Source organism: Pelodiscus sinensis, chromosome 1, assembly GCF_052426305.1.
Source record: "Pelodiscus sinensis isolate ZL-2025 chromosome 1, ASM5242630v1, whole genome shotgun sequence".
Classification (NCBI taxonomy): Eukaryota; Metazoa; Chordata; order Testudines; family Trionychidae; genus Pelodiscus; species Pelodiscus sinensis.
The window spans coordinates 341,415,697-341,429,771 of NC_143052.1; the positions used below are offsets into that span (position 1 = coordinate 341,415,697).

The 14,075-nt window shown below is 49.4% G+C and overlaps 1 non-coding gene across 1 annotated transcript; it reads left to right on the forward strand.

Annotated features, from left to right (window-relative positions):
* The first annotated feature begins 13,801 nt into the window (after positions 1-13,801).
* On the forward strand, positions 13,802-13,873 carry TRNAP-UGG (transfer RNA proline (anticodon UGG)). Its single transcript has one exon. It is a non-coding gene; the product is annotated as a tRNA-Pro (tRNA).
* Positions 13,874-14,075: the final 202 nt, after the last annotated feature.

Here is a 14,075-nt window from a genome sequence, read left to right on the forward strand (position 1 = left end):
TTTGGTGGCCAGGCTGGCAGCTATCCTGCCATAGACAGCCACTTTCCTGTGCCTAGTGCGGAGGTCATGGACGTTGGAGGCCTCCCATCAAACCTGGATGAGGTTCACGATCTCCGCACTAGACCAGGCGAGTGCCCGCCTCTTGCGGCCCCGGGCAAGCTCCTGGGAGCCGCCAGCCTGGTCCTGGGAAGAGGCAGAGGGCTGGGTGGCAGCAGGTGGCTGGCTCAAGCCGTGCCAGGTGCAGGGTCTGCTGGCTGGGTGCTGGCAGGCTTTCACCTGGCACAAGCACTGTAGCCAGACAATGCCCCTTTATGGGCTCCCGGGGCCAGGAGGGGGGCAGAAGAGTTTCCCTGGTTTGGCCAGAGTGCCCATCAGCGCAAGCTGGGAAGGGCTAGCCTCCCACTACTTTGAATTAAGTGGCTACACAGCCCTTAATTCAAACTACTTAATTCGACCTAGGCATTAGTCCTCATAGAATGAGGTTTACCTAGTTCGAATTAAGCGCTCCGCTAGTTTGAATTAAATTCGAATTAGCGGTTTGTATGTGTAGCACCTATGAAAGTTAATTCGAACTAACGGCTGCGTCACGTTACCGATTTTGAGGGGAGCAGCCAGATCACTGCTGCACCCATAGGTGGAGGTGTTGGTTCCAGAAAATGGTATAAAAGGGGGGCTATGTGGGCTGTTGAATAGAAGCTTGCTGTCAGCTAATCCTATATACGCTATTTGCGTGATTGTGTGATGTCTGTGTGTGTAGGTAGGAATCTATAATCTGTGTGGATACTGAATATTTCTCTGAATGTGGTTGAGCATTGGGCAGAGCCCAGCCTATGGACATGCTAATCAGCAAGGCCCTGTGGGACAATGGCACTCAATGGGCCAAGGACACACCTAAAGAATGAGTGGTGACTCATACCTAAGGGCTACCAGCAGGCAACACAGGAATAAGGTGGACCAGGTGACCTGCTATAGCCAAGAAGAGACCAGGAAGGAGGGATAAATAGGCCATGTGGTGGTTTCCATCTTGGTCTTCAGCTCAGCACTTCATCCCAGAGGCAGCATTTCAGGGATCGAAGAGCCCGAAAGACCTGTGGACCCATCCTGATCCCAGGATGCGCAACAAGAACTTTTGAACCAGCAGCTGTAACATCTCTGCTAGAGCCTGCATCGAGAACTGGGAGATTCGATGCATGTAACGTACTGTACTTTAATAACCTTACTCTCATGCTTTTCTGTATTGCAATAATAAACCTTTAGATGTTAGATACTAAAGGATTGGCCCAGCGTGATTTGTGGGTAAGGTCCAAAGGGTAAATTGACCAGGGATCTGTGGCTGGTTTCTTGGAACCGGACAGAACTTGTTCGAGGTAGGTGGGATTGGGTGCTAGGACCCCCCCACCTGTGTATGAGGCCCGGGGCCATCTGGGGCATGGATATTGCTGGGGTGTCGGAGGGGTTTTGCTTGGGAGGCTTCAGGCAGGCTGCTGAAGTGCTCTGTGGGACTGGTTTGTGGCCTGGTTGGAGAGGTCACCAGTCTGGGGACTGTAAGGAGCCCCGAAGTTGAGCAATTCGCCCTGAGTGGACGCCCTCAGCTGTGCCCAGACACGGCCTGGTCCATCACAGGCTGTTAGTTCGAATTAACTTTGTAGTGTAGACTTACCCTAAGGCTTTGGCTCCACCAGCAATTAAGCAACAAAGCTTTTGTCATTCACAGGTGCTTAAACCATGCTCCCCTCCCCCAAAACCTTTGCCAGGGCAAGTGGCAGTGTAAACAGCGCTTTGTCTGTGGGAGGGCTTGCCCGCTAACAAAGCAAACGCCACTGGTGGTGGTGGTGGTGGGGTGTGTGTGTGTGTGTGTGTGTGTGTGTGTGTGTGTGTGTGTGTGTGAAGGGTTTTTTGCCTGCAAAAGTGTCGACAAACAGCGTTTGTGCTGCCGACTCTGCAGCTACATCTACACTATAGGGTTTTTGTGCAAAAACCCACGAAGCGTGCACACCTCGAGCGCATTTTTGCACAAGTAAATTTACAGTCAATCAAAAAAACAGAAAGGTTTTTCCGGTGTAGGTATTACTCTGTCGACAAGGAATAACTTCTTTTTGCACAAGAGTTCTTGTGCAAAAAGGTGCGTGTGGACGGGCAAGAGGGGGGTTTTGTGCAAAAAGAGTGAATAGAAACAACCACAGGTGCTCTGGTGGCTATTCTGTGAATAGCAATCAGAGCTTTCTTGCGAGAGAGCGTCCATGCAGTCTGGACACTCTCTTGCTCAGAAGCACATTGCTTTTCCGATGCGCTTTTGCAGTGTGGACGTGCTCTTGTGCAAGAAGTTTTTGCGGAAGATCTCTTCTGAAAAAAGCTTCTTGTGCAAGAAGTCTGCAGCGTAGACATAGCCTGAGAGACACGGCCGCACGGCCTCACTACCGCCATGTCCGTGAAAGCTCTGACATGGAGACACAGCCTGGTTGGGGAAGCTCCGTAAGTTAGTTTCTCTCAGCTGCCTTGGCCATAATCTCTGCTTTACAAGGTGCCACACGTTGAGCAATGGCTCTGCGGCATCACAGAGTGACCGGCCTTTTGCCCCCACAGAACTGAGCAGGGCCTTTTTCAAACTACCCCCCACCATGGCCTGCTGCCAACACAGAGCAGTGCTCGCTGGGTCCTGAGGGGAGTGGAGGAGGATGCAGCTGGCCTAATCTGCTTCTCATTATCAGCTGTGGGGGGACATAAGGCAGTGGGGTGTTTACATTCCCAGCCGCACTTGCACACAAGGCAATACAAAGGAACTGTCAAGTCTCTGAAACACACAGCAGAAGGGCTCTGTGAATGGGTCCTGAGCCCAGCCAGACCCTCAGCTTGTGTGCATCGGCAGGGCTCCATTGACTTCCACAGAGCATGACTGATTTACCCCCGGGTGAGGATCTGGGCGGCTGGCTGCAGACGTGATCCGTGCTGTTTAATGCACTAGCATTCTCTGCCGCTGTGAACGGACCCATTGTCCAGGCTGAAAGCGCCATCTGGTTCCACTTCAGTTTCAAAGTGAGCCCTAAGCAAAGGCCAGGCTGGGAATGTTGCACCCTGCGACAGTTGGCTACGGCCACTAAAATCACTGATCAGAACAGGAGACAAATCTTCATCAGCCGCCGCCTCCGAAACAGCCCTGATCAACCCTCTTTGCGGACATACTTGTGGGCAGGGGGTGCCCACAGGCTCGGGGAGGTTAACCTTGGCCCACCCCCTCTGCCTGAGGGTCTGCCCCTCCCACTTCCTTCCCCTGCCAAAGCCCAGAGCTCCCCTATCTGTGGCTGCCAGAACCCCCTTCCCCCAGCCTCAAGCGCCCGAGCACCCCAGCCCTGGAGCATGGGGTGAATAGGTGATGCCCAGCCCTTGGCTCTCAACACCTCTAGCCCTGGAGCACCCACCCAATGTGCCCGAGGGCCTTAACGTGCTGAGCAGCCCAGCCACCCCAACTTCCAGCCACAGACCGGCTGCCCTGGCTCCAGCCCCAGCATGCTTCCTGGAACAGGAGCAGCCTTCCCGGGATGAGGCTAAGGGGGAAGCAGCCATCTTGAGGAGGCTGTCAGGCAGAGTGTGGGTGAGGTGGGACCACGCGAGAGTGTCTGAGGAGGCACAGCCTTCCCCTCAGCCTACCACATACCCTGCCCACCTACCTACTACTACTCTACAGTAATGGTTGGCCTGTGGCAGGTAACCGACATGTCTTAACAAGGTATTCGCCTGGATATGTGCGTGGCAGTCCAGGGGGATGAGTATTCAGGGGCCTGGTCTGAGGGCCCTGCACGTCCTGGATTTGAGAAGCAGCAGCAGACAAGCAGCTTTAGATTGCCTGTGTTTGCTTTCTGCAATATCTTCACCAGCTTTCAGCTCTCAGAACAATCCTGTGGCTGTCGGGATCCTGGCTAAGAGAAAAGTGGCTTTGTTTTCTGTACGGTCAGGTCATTATTGTCATTTCTATTGCCAGAGGACCAGCTAGTTGTGGAAAAGGACTTGTTTGTCCTTTCGGGGCACACGGGGGAGGGCTGGATTGTGGGAAGCCATTGGAAGACTAGCGGCACTCAAGTAGTGCTAGCCTGTGGCCACAGGGCAGAGTGGTTGGGTGGGCAGCTGATGAACCGGGCTCACTCAAGGTGTAGCCTTGAGAAGGGGAACACTCACCAGCAATGTTGCTTAGGGGGCCAGGCAGGGATGTGGCAGGTTGTTCCCCTTTATCACTACAGATCCTATTAGGAACTCAGCCCTCCAGCTACCCCCACATTTAAAGCTGCCCCTTTCAGGGCCTGCAGAAGTCAGCAAGGGCTTCCAGGCTTCCCCTCTTGGATCTGGGTCTGGACTCCTGCACCTTCAGGATCTTTCCCAATTAGTTTCCCCTCTGAGGGACATCCACCCACCATTGTGCCCTCCTTAGGGTTTGGTTGGGGAGCCTGGGCCCGCCTCTGCATCTGGTCAGCTGTTGGCAGCTAAGACTGGCACCTTAGGGTGCTATGTATCAGCCTCTCTGGATTGCCTCTGCCAGTGTTCCCTCTTCCCACAGGGAAAATATACAGCCCTGAGCACAAAGTCAAAGTTCCCAACTTACAAAAGCCACCAGTCCCGCCTTTGCAGGTTCGGTCATGTCAGTGCCTCCAAGCGTCCGGCAGCAAGCGCTCCTGGGTACATCTTCCCTGGAGCACAGAGAGGCTCCCTGCCACTGTCGGCCTGCTTCTGACCTGCTCTCTTCTCCATTGTGGGCTTTGTACACCCCATTGCAAGCCCAACCCCCCATCACAAGCCTCTACCTCCAACTGAGCAGCCAATTCAAGGTGAAAGCACCATCACGCTAGAGCTAAGGGTCTATGTGTGTGGACAGAACACAAGTTACAGCAATACTCTAGTTACAAGGCGAGCTAACTTTCCAGTAAAGACAGTTTGACGCACACATGGCTCTAGCAGATGTCCCATATACCACACAAGTGCCACGTATGCTCTTGACAACAGCCTGCTAGATGACAACAGCCTGCTAATCACTGACAGCCAAAGAAGTTCATCTTTAACTCAAAGGGGTAAAGACTTGCTGCTCGTAGACCTTCCGAGAAGTGCTTGTGGTGACTATGTGCAAGTGATCACAGATAGATGGAGCTGCTTGAAGAATTTTTGTGGCCTTCTTCATGAGGCTGCCTTGGTACCCAAGAGTTGTGCCTTGGACCCTGCGAGCAATGCTTAGGCTTGAAACACAAATGTATGTCCTCCTCAAGCACCAGGCCCAATGCCCATTGAAGCTAATACAGATGTTCTCCATTGACTTGAACAGGTGTATTGGATCAGGCTTCTAATCAACTGGGGTTATGCATAGGCATGGGAAGTAAGGGAGTGGGGAGTGCTGCGGCATCCCCCCGATTTTGTGTTCTGTGCCAGGGTCATAGAATAGTAGAATCATAGAATACTAGGACTGGAAGGGACCTCGAGAGGTCATCGAGTCCAGTCCCCTGCCCTCATGGCAGGACCAAATACTGTCTAGACCATTCCTGATAGACATTTATCTAACCTACTCTTAAATATCTCCACAGATGGAGACTCCACAACCTCCCTGGACAATTTATTCCAGTGTTTGACTTCCCTGACAGGAACTTTTTCCTAACGTCCAACCTAAACCTCCCTAGCTGCAGTTTAAGCCCATTGCTTCTTGTTCTATCCTCAGAGGCCAAGCTGAATAAGTTTTCTCCCTCCTTCTTATGACACCCATTTAGATACCTGAAAACTGCTATCATGTCCCCCCTCAATCTTCTCTTTTCTAAACTAAACAAACCCAATTCCTTCAGCCTTCTCTCATAGGTCATGTTCTCTAGACTTTTAATCATTCTCGTTGCTCTTCTCTGGACCCTCTCCAATTTCTCCACATCTTTCTGGAAATGCGGTGCCCAGAACTGAACACACTACTCCAATTGAGGCCTAACCAGTGCAGAGTAGAGCGGAAGAATGACTTCTCGTGTCTTGCTCACAACACGTGTTAATGCATCCCAGAATCATGTTTGCTTTCTTTGCAACAGCATCACACTGCTGACTCATATTCAACTTGTGGTCTACTATAACCCCTAGAGCCCTTTCTAGGGTCCCAGCCACTAGCCTGCACCCAGGGCCCCTGCTGCTGTCCAGGGTCCTAGCTACCTGATCCAAGGGATCCTAGCTACCAGCCCTGCTGCCTCAGGTGGTCCGGGCTGCCAGCTCTTTGCTGCCTGTCCCAAGGTGCCAGTCATCAGAGGCTCTGCTGCCACCCCCAGCTGTGGCCCTAGCTTATCATCTGCACCCTAAAATTTTTTGCAGCCCCATTGGGGCTATGGCCTGCTGCCGTTATTTGTTCCACTAAGACAGCAAGCCTGTAATGATTCCCAGCTGTTCCAAGTTGACCCAGAGAGCTCAGACATTTAGCAGAGAGCCAAATGAATGGCTTGTTTAGATGTAAGGCAGAGTTAGGAAATCAGATTTTCCTCCCTCTAGTTAACTGCCCTAGACAAGCTCCTGCCCTGCCCTGGTTCTTTGCTCAGAACAGGGGCAATGAACTCTGCAAGCCAAGGGGGGAAGAAGGCAGTTCATGAAGCCAAGGCGAGCTATGAGCTAGATTCACCGTTTGCACTGACTCCTTTAAGCTGCCTTGACAGGCCCAGTGGCTGTAACCCCACCAAAACTATCCAAAGCAGCTGGAGTGTAGAGCTCCAGGTTCATGTCTCCTTACAGCAGAGTTGCCTGTAGGCAGATGTCAATGGATACAATTAGTACATGTACTGTTTGTAAGTCAGAGGGTTATTTATTCCTATGGGAAGATGTGTGCAATAAGGGGCATATAAGTCCCTCTCTAGAGATACAAGCAGTGGAAAGGAAAACAAAGTGGTCTGGGAGTTGCAGGAGAGAAAGCTGGTCTTGTGTAGTCTTTGCTTGCACCTCAGTGCCCAGGACTGTGTGAACACAACCATGCCCTGCAACAAGCCCTGTAAAGTTCAGTTGAATGTATAAACCTCACTATTTTTCACATGGGCCATGAAAACCAACAGGGAGCTAGAGGTGACCTGGCAGGCACAAAGAAAGGGGTGGGATTTTTGTTTTCTTGAACAGTTTTGCAAAACCTTGTGTGAAAAAAGAGGCAAACCCGACCCTTGTAAATATGAGTTGTGGGGTACAGAACTATTTCTTATCTGATCCCCACAGGTCAACTTTGTGACCCTGCATGGTTGTGGTCAACATGAGTTTCCCAGCATTTCTCATGACAAACAGAAGCCAGGAATTCATTAATTTAAAATAAATAAGATCACATTGCCGTTCATGCAGAATACCCCAGCCTCTGGTTACCTGGAACATCTCACTGAAGCTACCCCAGCTAGCCTTCTATCTACAGCAATAGGCTATAGGAGTGAGAACACAGGAAAATCAGGTCAAGCTGGGCCACAAACAGACTCATATGAACCTGCTGCTCTTTGGTGCCAACAGACAGTAGTGAACAAAAGTTCAGGCCTCTCACTGGAGAACAAGGTGTGATCTCAGGAGTGGATTGCAACCTGACAAAGGGACAGCATTAGTCTGCAAGGAGGTTACTCCGTTGACTCCCACTGAAGCCAGAAAGATGCTAGCGAACGTTTAGGAAAAGCTTAGCATCAATATTTCAAAAGGGGGAACAGGATAACCCAGGAAACTCTAGGCCAGTTAGTGGACGTCCCAGGGAAGATTCCAGGCTGGGAGCATAACTAATGTTAGTCAATAGGGTTTTATGGAAAATAGGTCTTGTAAATAAACTTGATATTGTTTTGCTATGAAGTTACAGGTTTGGTTGAGAAAGGTCCCAGTATAGACATAAAATGGTTTAGAGTTCAGATGGCATTTGACAGAGTCTTGCAGAACATGCTGATAAATAGCTCCATACAAAAAACACAAAAAACCCCAAACCAAAACCAAAACAGTGTGGTTGAGATGAAAATGGATTAGAAATGATTAACTAAAAGACTGGAAAAGTCATTGTAAATGGGAAATAGTAATTTGATGGGAGATATTTCTAGCTGCTCTAATCGTCTCAGCTTGGTGATACTCAATATTTGTAGCAAGAACCAGAAAGAAATATACGGTCTGTCGTGTGGTTCAATTTATTTTAGATCCGAAGGAAACCAGGACACTCCAGAGAGACTTAACCATTTTCTTCTTTATTGCAAACTTTAAACAGTTGTTTAAGTTTTATAAGCCTTAAAAACGATTACTATTCAATTTAAACCTTAAATACTATAACTTCTAAAGCAATTAGTACAGCACAGAACAATGCAAAAGCAATTAATAGAAGATTTAATACAATAATTAAGCCTAGTTCACTTACACTTCACCCGTACGCCTCCTACAGTATCAGGCAGGAGGTCATGGTCTCTTTGATTTTCACGCATTGGGAGACCATGCACTGCTGTCGCTGGTGTAAAGGGTCTATTTACTTCTAGTTACAATCAGCAGGACCTGTAGGTCAATCCTGCTCACTCCCCATGTAGCCAGACAGAACCGCCCCCCCCCCCCCCCCTCTCTCTGACATCCTTTGGAGAGAGAAATCCTTGAAAGTGAAAATGTCTTCAAAGGCTCCAGGGCCTTCAGAGGTGCTGGAATAGCAATGGTCCTGGATGCTAGACAGGAACCAGATAACAGTGACAGTTGGGCCAGCAGGTGGTCGGGGGCCTTGGGCTACCTTTGGCTGGTACCAGTATTGATACGCCTACACACACCATCTCAGAAGAGGAATCTGCCGCCCCATCAGAAAAAGGATGTCTGGCCCTAATGATTTAGTTAACTCCACCTCACAGATGCAAATTAAGCTTTGGACCCCCTGTGGGAATGGACGTCACAAAGACGTTCTAACTTAATTGGCATTTTATAACAAGAGAAGCGTCTACGTGACCACAGGGATATAAAGTGGAGCCCTGTGCCCCACTCTAATTGGAGATCCACCCATATACCTGCTGGTCAGGAGGTTCTGGACCCCCGAGACTTTAGGGACGCCTTCGTCTCTGTGGAGGGGCGCGGTGTCGGCGCGACCCTCCCTTAGGGCCAGGCAGGGTCCTCCGCCCTTCCCCTCCGGCTTCCCTCACCCGAGGTCTCTTCCCCTCGTGCTCCCCGATCGCCCAGGAGCCCTGCCCCGAGTCCGGCAGGGTCGGCCCATGCTCAATAGAGTGTTACTGCCGTCCGCGTCAGCGAAGGGAGGTAGGGGGGCTCAGGCCTGCCCTCACTCCGAGCCCCGACCCAGGGCCCTAAGTTCTGGGGGGATGCGGCGCCCCCCCTATCCCTGGTTGGTGGGAGAGGGAGACCCCTAAACACACCAACCCCCTGGGTTCCAACACCCTGCCCTGGGTCGCTTCCTACCTCCCTCGCCGCGTCGCCGTGACAGCTTGGTCCCGAGGTCTCCACAGACGGGGTCTGAGGTGCCTCTGTCTGTCCGCCCTCCATCCTGCTGCGCATGTTCTCCCCCCTCGCTCTGGTGGCGGCGCTCCTTTTGAGCGTCCCGCCGCGATGACGTCCTCCGTAGTGGAGCGGGGCTGCCTCCTCCACCAGGGGTAGTTGCCCTGCCAAGGCGCCTGTGCTGGCCGGCGCCGCAGGGCTGTGTCAGCTCCCCGTCATTCCTGCCCGGCCGGGGCCGCGGTGGCGTGGCCGGGAGCAACTGGTCAGGTCCCTCACTCAGCCCCGCCCACGGCAGAACAATCCACGCAGGGCAGGAGCCGGCACGGAGCCGCCGCTTCGCCCCAGCATACCGGGGACGGCTCGCAACTAGTATGGGGTGCGGGTGCTGCCCCATCACAGTCTCGTATCGACTGCTTCCCATTGGGATTGAGAGAAATGCTGGCTTTGCCAGAGTAAGGATCGCAGGGGTGATAATATACCTGCTAGGTGTCCATTTTTGCGCACATTCAGTAAGAGCTCAGAGAACCAAAACGGTTTCATGGTACCGTTAAGTGACTTTTCATTGTATTTTCTGTCTTGCCTTTTGTAGTGGCTGTGTCATCTGTAACACAGCAGTAACATTTAACAGCTAATCTTGCCTTGTAACAATAAATTAGTAAGGGTATGTCTATACTACAAAGTTAATTTGAGCTAACAGCTGTTAACTCGAATTAACTTTCATAGTGTCTATACATACAAACCGCTAGTTTGAACTTAATTCGAACTAGCGGAGCGCTTAATTCGAACTAGGTAAACCTTATTCTACAGGGACTAACACCTAGTTCGAATTAAGCAGTTTGAATTAAGGGCTGTGTAGCCACTTAATTAGAACTAGTGGGAGGCTAGCCCTTCCCAGCTTGCCCTTGTGGCCGCTCTGGGCACAACCAGGAAAACTCTTCTGCCCCCCTCCCAGCCCGGCACTAATTTGAACTAGTTTTTAAGTCTAGATGCGCTAATTCGAACTAACTAAATTAGTTTGAATTAATGCTGTAGTATAGACATACCCTAACTGTTTAAGCTTTTAACCTGACTCCTGTTGCTGTAACAGAACCAAACACAATCAAAAGAACTATAGCCGGTCAGGGGTAAATGCAGTAAGAGCTGAGCATTGAGTTGTGCTGCGTCCACAGGGCAGACCCTTTGGGGCACCTGTCAGCCTCCCTGGCTGCCCGCTGCGAAGGGACTCAGTCCTAGCAGCTAAAGACTTGGGTGTGATAGGGCTCACAGACCACTCACTACCCCAGCCACCAGCTAACACCCTCCCATTGATTCTTCTTACTAAGCCCATTTTATAGCAAAGCAAGGCTTGGTCATTCTAATAATATTTACCAATTAATTATGTATTGTGTAAAATACCTAAAATGCCCAATGCCCTTATATAGGGTACATCCTGCTACTCAAGGGCTACGTCTAGATTGCATACCTTTTTCATAAAAGGGATGCAAATTAGACGTATCGCAATTGCTAATGAAGCGGGGATTTAAATCTCCCCTGCTTCATTAGCATAAAAATGGCTGCCGCTTTTTTCGTCACAGAGCTTTGCCGGAAAAAAACGCCAGTCTAGACGCAGATCTTTCGGAAAATAAAGCCTTTTCCAAAAGATCCCTTATCCCTCTTAAAATCTTTCGGAAAAGGTTTTATTTTCCTGCACCCCATCCCAGAAAATGACTCTGGAAAGGACACATGGAGATTGATGGTTAACCAAATGAACATGAGCTCCTAGTGCTATGCTTTAATTAAGAGAGCTAATGCAGTCCTGGGATTTACAAGCAGGAATGTACGACAGGTGGTAGGGAGGTAGTATTACCTCCATGTACCAATGTAATGAGCTCATTACTAACTAATTTACCCAATTCTGGAGCTCATACTTCAAAAAGCTGGGCACAGAATAAAACTAGTAATGATTTGATGTCTTAAAAACATGCCTTATAGAAGGAGATGTAAAATGTTCCATGTATTTAGTTTAACCAAAAAAAGGTTAAGATGTAACATATCATGGCCTACAAGTATCTGCAAAGGGAAGTGGTTTCAGATAATAGCTTACTTTTTAATCTAGCAGAGAAAATGCAGATGATCCAAGGACTGGAAGCTGAAGCTAGACACATTCAAACTAGAAATAAGGTAAAAAATGTGAACACTGAGGACAATTGTCCACTAGTCCTGTTTGCCTCAGAATGAGGGGGAGTATTTGGAGCCAGCTTAGATGTCTTTTGAAAAGATATGTCCTCAAAGTGAAATGGAGCAGCTCACTGTAGTTGTCTGCTAAGAGAAGTGGAAGTAGAATAGAGGATAAATCATGAAAAACAAATTTGATTGTTTTAGCATTTTAAAGCTGTAATCAGCAAGGACTTTTAATGATATATTTTTAGCCTCACAGAACCTCCTAACTAAGGAAAAGCTAGCCAGAGCCACCCATGACATGCAAGTCATCGTTTCTTAAATATTCTTCTTTATTTAAATAGCAGCATGGAAAACAAAGTTCTGAATGCTGGTCTTATTTCAGCATAGCACCTGGATCCTTACCTAACATTAAGCATGTCAGTAGTTTCATTGACTGCAGGGGAACTGGTTCTTAAATGTAAGCACAAGCTTGAGTTCCTTGTTGAATCAGGGACTTAAGAAGCTAATGATGGGGACAAACAGCTCCTCTTCCCCAACAGAAGGGCTTTGTTGCTTTCCAGGCTCACAAGTCATGATATAGGAGCTGCTGAACATATGCCAGGATCTGCCTGGTGGGACAAAACTTCATCTTGAGCTCAGAGAGGAAATCACAAGTGTTTCACCTTATATGACAATCCTTCAGACATCCAGCTTCACTACAGTCCCGCTGAATTCTTTTAAGAGGTATCGTAGTGGGGACAGACACAAGAGATATATAAAATATCCTCTTGGTCTAAAACCTAAATGGGTGGCACAGGAGTTGTCCCTATGATAGACCAAGAGATTTAGCAAGCCGTAGCAGCGAACAGTGCAATGAAAGGGGGCTCCCAAGAAATAAATCCACTACTCCAAAGGCCGAGCCTTAAAATGCAAACTCTGCAATCATAGGCTAGAGCTAAATGTGCAGGAGTCTCAGCACAGTTTGGAGGATGGCACTGCTAGAGCCCCAGCAAGGGCTGGAAACTTCTGAGAGGACATTGTAACAGTAGTGGCTAAAACCTGGAGTAGGAGAAGGTGGAACTTCCATGAAGGGTGGAACTTACATGAAATACTCACTTACCCTCTCCTATAAATTCATGATTCCAATCTCTACAGTCAAGGAGCACATGTTGCTTTTGTACACAAGGTGCTTGGTTTTAAAAAGAGGCTCTGGAGCAATCAGCCCACATTGTCATGTGCTGATGGTGTTTCGAGAGTCTAGGCAAGCAAGGGCCCCTGGGAGTGAGCTGTCCCAGGTGCTGAAATGCATTACCGTTACCTACATCAGGACCTAATTTCCAAAGAGCTCTGCTGAGGCTGGGGCTACTCAGGAGCTGACTGTGGGATCATTTACTCTGGAGGATTATTTCCCCCCAGGCTGCAGAAATCCCCAGGGAGTCTACCTGAAGAGCACATTGTGTTGCTCAGTAGTTGGTGACAGGGGACAGCAATGTTGCAGCATCAGGCACTAGCCACTGGGTGACTGAACTGTGGGTGGCTGATTAGTAGCCAGAAGCCACGAGCCATGATTCGAAAAGCCAAACTACCCTGATCAGGACATGTTTGACACCAGGTTCAAGACTGTAGTTCATGCAAGTTAACTGCTGCACCTTTCTGATTTTGAAGCATGGATGGGAGTAGGGAGGTGGAAACTCCCAGTGATTTTGTGGGAAACAGGCTTTATCTGATTAGATTTTAAACCAGTCATGATGCCATTATCCTGTGTGCTGCATTAGTGTGTCATTTAACACTTCTTTATCTGACCTGAAATTGCAGTGCCTCTTTCTCCACTCTGCTATGGCCTTTCTATCCCTTCACCATTGTATCAGATTAAAAACAAAATCGCAGGCAAGTATGAAGAAATTGTCCTTTAAAATAAGCTGCCCTATAGGCTTATATATGGGAATACCATGATCAGGGGCAGCCCAGGGCTATAGGCCGACTCGGCCGTCGCCTACGGCACCCCCTTCAACTGTGCCCGATGATGACATCACGGGGTGCCCTGGGTGCCCAATGATGATGTCACCCCATTGATGGCTGTGCAGGCAGGGGCACCGATAGCATGTTCCACATGGGGCACCAGATGCCACAGCCTCGGGCCGCTCCTGACCATGATTCCTCCCCAGAAACAGATTTAGATGTATGAAATACTATTCTAGAGCATACACCTTTTTACTATTGCAGCAATATGAACAATCTAATACAATTTTACAAAATAACTGGCTCATTGGTCTAGGGGTATGATTCTCGGTTTGGGTCCGAGAGGTCCCGGGTTCAAATCCTGGATGAGCCCTTCCTTTGAAGTACACTTTTTAATTCCTCACCAGGGGCGAGAGCTTGCAAAATGTGCCAAAGCACCCCAGGGGTGGATAGTGCCACGCTACAACCTCAGACCAGCTCGGGTCCCCCAGCTGCAGCGGCAGGTGCATGTGGAAAATGGTTTTGCTTTCAGGGGGAGGGGTAGCTCAGTGGTTTGAGCATTGGCCTGCTCAATC